Source organism: Galeopterus variegatus, unplaced genomic scaffold (genome assembly GCF_000696425.1).
Source record: "Galeopterus variegatus unplaced genomic scaffold, G_variegatus-3.0.2 Scaffold2362, whole genome shotgun sequence".
In the NCBI taxonomy this organism is placed as follows: domain Eukaryota; kingdom Metazoa; phylum Chordata; class Mammalia; order Dermoptera; family Cynocephalidae; genus Galeopterus; species Galeopterus variegatus.
Window position 1 is genome coordinate 315,304 of NW_007728473.1, and position 6,942 is coordinate 322,245.

Here is a 6,942-nt window from a genome sequence, read left to right on the forward strand (position 1 = left end):
ATGGACAACAGCAAAAGCAGCAGTGCTGGTCTGATATCTCTGACAGCTTTAGTCTTGCACAGGTTGCAATTTTTCAGTCTAGGCTGCTTCCTCTAACACAAATTGTGCCATCTTCAGATCTTTGCTAAGCAGCTCATTCTCATAGTGTTTTCAGACAAGCTATTGCAGTCTTAATATTTCCTCAGTAAGCATCCTGGTCAAAGTGATTTTTACATGCCCTCAGATGGAGGACAAGACTGTATTTTCAGAGACTAGCAGTGGAAGGCTGGCTCCCAGAAATGGAGTGACTATTTACAATGTGGTACATGTAGGGCCTCGTAGGTGTGCCCAAGCCTAATTTTATCTTTACTGTTTTCTTATTTACCTTTCTTCTTTTTCCTTTTCTCACCTTATCTTTCCCTTTCCCTCCCCCATGCTCCAGGCACAAGGATTTCCAGGAATGGTGAGATCATGGCTTACATCTGCACTTTTGTCACCTCCTCCTAAGCCTTTTAAGGGGTTAAAGCCAGCTGTTCCAAAATTGTCCCAAAGGTGTCTCCCTCCCAGCCACAAAGCTTTTTTTTTCCTGCCGTTTTCTTTCCTCAGCTAGGTGTCTAAGAAAAAGGCATAAAATTAACTAATGTAGAGAACCGTGCTCATAACTGAGCTATCATAAAATGCTATCACCTTTAAAGATATTTTCAAATTAGAAGTGTACCAGGAGAGGCCTTGTTCCTACCTAAAGGTCTGCAATGCAAACGCTTTCTTAGCTACTTGTGTGTTGGGGAGGGAGAAAAGGAAGAGGGTTTATTCTAGAGTGACAGCAGGCTCCACATTTACATAAAATCAATCCAAACTTGCTTTCTGCCCATCCCAGATGACCATGTTGTTTGCAGTGGGCCTCTTGTCACATTGCTTCCCACACAGGCAGGGTCCACAGGATTCCCTGAGCTTCCTTTTACTTTATGGGAGTTGTGACCTCTATCACCCCTGGGGCATCAAAAGTGAAAGAGAATGAAGTAACTTAGGTAGTGTTGAGCAGTTCTCAATGATGATATTAGATTGAGGGGGTAGGGAGGATGAGGGAAGAAGGATTAAAATTTCCCAGTCCTCCTACTTTTATTTTTTAAAAATCAAAAGCTTTGTTAATAAAGTGAATGAGATGATGCTGAGTGTAGACCGCAACTTTTGTCTTTCCATACACACTCTAGAATAAGATTCCATGGTACAAGAAGCTTCTCTNGCAACTTTTGTCTTTCCATACACACTCTAGAATAAGATTCCATGGTACAAGAAGCTTCTCTTGGGCCTGAGATGAAAACAAGGTCATTTTCCCAGGGGAGTAGCCCATCCAGCAAGTATTTAAAATAAACAAACTGCCTGGCTCTAGCTTGAAACAAGCAGTGGTTATCAAGATTTACTGCAACTGGCTTTGGACCTCATCCAAATGTTGAATTAATGCAAAATTCTTATTAACTAAAATGGAGTCTCATTTTTGGCAGATGCAATAGAAAAGCTCCTTTCTCAGATTCTGGAAGACTCAATTAATCACCCCTAACATGGGTCACTAAACATAGTAAAGAGAGAAGCAAGTACTTTCTGTAAGTATTGTTTAAGAGGCCTTATTTCAATACTCATAAAACAAAGAAGCATAATTCATTTATAATACACAACATCAGGACAGCCTTTTAATAAGTTTTTTAAAAATATAGCAACTCACATTTATATGTGATATATGTAATTGTGATAAATATGGTATGATTTTAATGCTTTGACTTTTTTTTCTGAGCAACAATATTGTACAGTAGAAAAAGCAGCTGGCTGTGAGCCATGTGAACTGGTTTGGCCTTCTCCTAAACAACTAGCCCTTTAGGAACCTCATCTGCAAAACAAAGAAGGTTGAAATACACATCCTCAGAATTTCCTTTTAGTCCTAACATTCTAAGAATCTATAGTTTTCCATTCTTCTCTGGAAGAGGAGAAATGACTCAGCATTTCTANCTTAAAAATAGTAGATAAAATTTTTGGAAATTGCCCAAGAAGTCAAGAGATTGTCTACCCATTCAAGAAGAGAAATGTGACACAGTGTACATGGGGCAACGCTTGGAGAAAAATTAATGTGTTTGTATACACCCTCAACACATTTAGACTCTTCATCAAGTGTGTTACACGTGAGTACAGCCAAAAAGGGGTTCAAAGCTCTGGAAACTGAAGGATACCTTGGAAAAAGGGTTTTAGGCTCTGAACTGTGATAAAATGCTTCCACACCTGATAGGTACCAAGAATTACCTTTATCCACTAATAAACAGCCAATTGATTTCACATACACATCCTCAGAATTTCCTTTTAGTCCTAACATTCTAAGAATCTATAGTTTTCCATTCTTCTCTGGAAGAGGAGAAATGACTCAGCATTTCTAAGGAGTCCCAGCTTTCCTATGCCTGCACTGCAAGTGGGCATTTAAACATAGAGATGTAAAAATGAAAATGTGATCTGGGATTGAGGCTCAGGTTTCAGAGTCAACTAATAATGGAAGCTTTGGAGGTGGATGACATTGTCTTACGTTAGGCGGACAAAAAGACACAGGATAGAGAGGGAATAACTCAAAGTGCAAAACCTAAATCTCACTGTGACAATGGGCATAGTGATCACTTTTTAAAAATGTCAACTAAAGATGTTGGCCTATAATCAGCTAGTAACTGAGGCTCTCAGTCCAATAGGTTTTAAGGAAGTAAATTCTGCCCATGACCACATGTGCTCAGAAGCAAATCCTTTCCCAGTCATGTGTTCAGATGAGACTTATTGAAGCCTCATGAGAGACCCCTGTTGACACCTTTTTTTGAGCCCCATGAGAGAGCCTGAAGCAGAGCGCCCAGCTAAGCCATGACTGGATTTCTGAAACTCAGAAACTGTGGGATAATAAATGCATATTGTTTTAAGCCATTACATTATGGTAAATTGTTACACAGCAATAGGTAATGAGTATAGAGAGTGAGCCAGTTAATTTAACACAGAGATTCTCAAATGTTTGGTAGCAGCTTGCCCATACCTGTACATAGACTCTGATGAAGTCTGCCTAGAACATCTGGCCACTGGAAAAGGATAAATGGAAAACAGGAAGGACTGATGGGGGTGCTCAGTAATATAATAATAATTCTAAAATCACCCCAAGAAAAATGCATACACCTCTTGTGTGTGGAGACCATGACATCAGCAGAGGCGAGTAGCAACAGATGAAAACAGATTGGCCACCAGTTATGTAAGACATTTTCTTTCATCTCTTATTTCCTCTTGTCTCTCTGACACCGGGTGTCAAAAAGGAAGAGAGAGGAGATGTCCTAGCGATAGGCCATTCCTCCAAGGTAAGGGAGGAGGAGGAGGATAAAAGGAAAAGGACCCCCCTTCCCATTCACTTTAAATCTTTTGGGCCACAGTCTCTCCAGTGATAAATAAGTAGTTTTCCATCTGTTATGTGATTGGATAAAAATTCCAGTTAAAAATAAAAATACTATTTACTTTTACTATTTTACTTAAAAATAGTAGATAAAATTTTTGGAAATTGCCCAAGAAGTCAAGAGATTGTCTACCCAATCAGGAAGAGAAATGTGACACAGTGTACATGGGGCAACGCTTGGAGAAAAATTAATGTGTTTGTATACACCCTCAACACGTTTAGACTCTTCATCAAGTGTGTTACACGTGAGTACAGCCAAAAAGGGGTTCGAAGCTCTGGAAACTGAAGGATACCTTGGAAAAGGGGTTTTAGGCTCTGAACTGTGAGAAAATGCTTCAACACCTGATAGGTACCAAGAATTACCTTTATCCACTAATAAAGAACCAATCGATTTCACGTGGAGATTCCCAAATATTTGATAGCAGTTTGCCCATACCTGTACATAGACTCTGATGAAGCCTGCCTAGAACGTCTCTTGAGCTGTATATACCTGAGTCAAATCAGGATATTGAATTGTCTTAAAATATGATTTGAAACTGACCATAATGACTTAAAGAGATTCATTTTCCTAATTTTTTCTGTCACTTCAATGCTACTGATCCCTCCCATCCTTGGGGGGGGGGGGGTTCTTGTCTTTGCAGCTTTTGTAATCTATTTTCTAGTACTTTCTCCTGCCTTTCTGATTACTTCTCTCTTTTACATAATTTTTCCTCTTTCTATCTCTGTAAAGCAAATTTTCTTCCCTGCTCTACTTAGCATTTTTTCTCTTCTCCCTGCTGGCAGGCTATCTATTTCTGCAGTTTCATCCGAGTTGTTTACGTAGGTGCCATACACGTGCATACGTGCATGTGTGTTTATAGCTCTAACTCAGCTCCTACTGTAAAAATTCTGAGATCACTTTTTTTTTTTTCCTTTTTGTCTTTTTTTGTGTCCGGCAACGGGATCGCAACCCTCGGCGTCGCGCCCGCACCTCGCTCAGCCAGTGAGCGGGAACCGGTCTGTATGTGGGATCCGAACCCTCGGCGGGAGCGCCGCCGCGCTCCCAAGCAGCGCACTGTAGCACTGCGCCACTGGGCCGGCCCCTGAGATCACTTTTAACATATCAAAACCCAAATTTGCTAGTAGTCTGTTCCTCGTCTTTTATCTTTTGATGGTGAAACCCAATACTGAATTGTGATTGCTCTTTTTTTGTTCTTAATCCTTCATCCTTTGCCTTCTCCTCAGTAAGTAAAATTTTCCAAGATTTATGGATTTCCTCTGGCACAATGTCCTGTGCATCTGTCTCTTTTTACTGTCTTCTTACTCTATTCCAAGCCCTCATTACCTGTTGCCTCGGTCACTACAATTGCCACCCATCTGATCTTCATGCCTTCCCTTTCTCTGATGCATCCAACATATCGTTAATGAAATAATTGTCATAAATGTGAGTTCATCATCATGACTTTTCTTTAAAAAGTTAAAAGCTTTTCTCTTTTCTTCTAAATTAAACTCCCCATCCAGACACTCAAAACCTTCTATAATATAATTCTAATCTACTTTCTGAATTCATCTCCCTCTCCTCATTCATTTTTTTCCTTTATATGGACTAAATCTTATCCCCTCTTGCTTTTCTCAGTAGACCCCTTTTTTTCCACTTTGCTATCAGCTGCCAGAATGTGCTTTAAAAAACATGTATAGAGGGTGACAATCCCTGCTTAAGTCCTTTCAAAGTGTCCCCATTGCTTCTATAGTAAAAGTGGAGGCCCTTTGTCCTGTGCTTGTCCACACACTCTTCCTTTGCGCACATGGCCATCGCCCTATTCCTTGGACAATCCCTGCCTCAGAGCCTTTGCACTTCACATTGCCCTTCCTCTGGGAACCTCTTGCTTTATGGGCTTCCATTCAAATCATACTTGTTCAGAGTGCCTTTCCCGCATCACTGCACCTAAAGGACCACTCCTTAACACCTGCCCCACCCAATCAATCACATCACCCTGTTTATTACCTTCATTGCTCCTTATTTTTGTCTGAAATTATCCTGTGATTTTAAAAAACTGTTTTTCTTTTTGTAGCTTGTTCTCTTTCATAAGCTTATAAGCTCCATGTGGCAAAGGACCTCATCTATCTTGCTTACAACTGTGTCCCCAGCATTTAACACAGTGTCATTCATTGCCTAAGAAGTATATTGGATGATTTAAAGATTCAATGTCATTCTTCCTGCTTTGGTTACCCTCTCTGCACATCTTGGCCTGTTGAAACAGTGCCCGTCATTCAAGATCCGTCATAAAGTCTTCCCATTCTTCGGTCTGTGTATCTGAATGTTATTCTTGCCCTAAAAATTTTACATAGTCTTTTGTATGCACACATCATATAGCCCTTGCCAGGTTCTGCCTAGTTATTTTTTAACCTTCCACTCTTCCTTAATTAAACTACAATGTTTTTAGCCATTGGGTTTTGTTATATTCATCTTTACATTGAATTACTGTGCCCACACAAGTGTAGCTGAATGTAGAGTTGATAAATTGAACTGAAAGGCAAGAAACACCATGGGAAATAATGCTAGGGTCTCACAAATGAATTTATAGTTCTGTCGGTTTTAGGGCTTAACAGGTGTCTTTGTCGGTGGAGCTAATTATTGATATAAAAGAATTTATTTTATAAAATTCAGTGGTACAATTAATAGTTGTAAAAGGCAAATAACATAAATCACATCATTCTAAGGAAAAATCAATGATAAAGATCTTTTTCCTTTTTATTTTTAGACTGATACAAGTGCTTCCATGTATGTAGGCATCTAAGCTTAGAAACATCCTATGAACTTGGCTTGAATTAAAAGTAAAAGTGAATAAATAGGGTTTGAGTATCCTACCTAAAATTTTAAAAATACGAAAACTATATTAAAGTATAATTTGCTAGAATCCCCATGGTACTCATTTCCAGAGGTGTCTCTTTGTGTTGATATGAATCACTTCATTCCTGCCATTGTTTACTCTGTTTTATGTATTTGTTTTATTTTTACTTTCCTTGACTTTAACTAGATGTATTGACTAGTCTGCCTCCGGTGGTGTCTTGGTGGTCTGGCTATTTTACATCCTGTTTGTATTCCAATCTCATTGTTGCTGCCTTATACTTTTATCAAATACATATAAGCTTTTCTTTTCTATCAGTATTTCTTTTTTTTTTTTTCCTTTTTTTTGTTTTTTACTGACCGGCAACGGGATCGCAACCCTCGGTGTTGCGCCCGCACCGCGCTCAGCCAGTGAGTGGGAACCGGTCTCCACATGGGATCTGAACCCTTGGTGGGAGTGCCACCGCGCTCCCAGGCGGCGCACTCTCCTGTGCGCCACCGGGCCGGCCCTTCTATCAGTATTTCTAATTACCACTAAGAATGGGCATTCACCTGGCTATGGCAATAATAAATTTTGAGGCATACTGGTACCATTAAAAGGTTCCTGTTGGTTTTTTGGTCTTGTTTTTTGGCAGTCTTGGTGTTTGTTCTCAGCACCACGCTCTCCCAAGTGAGCTAACCA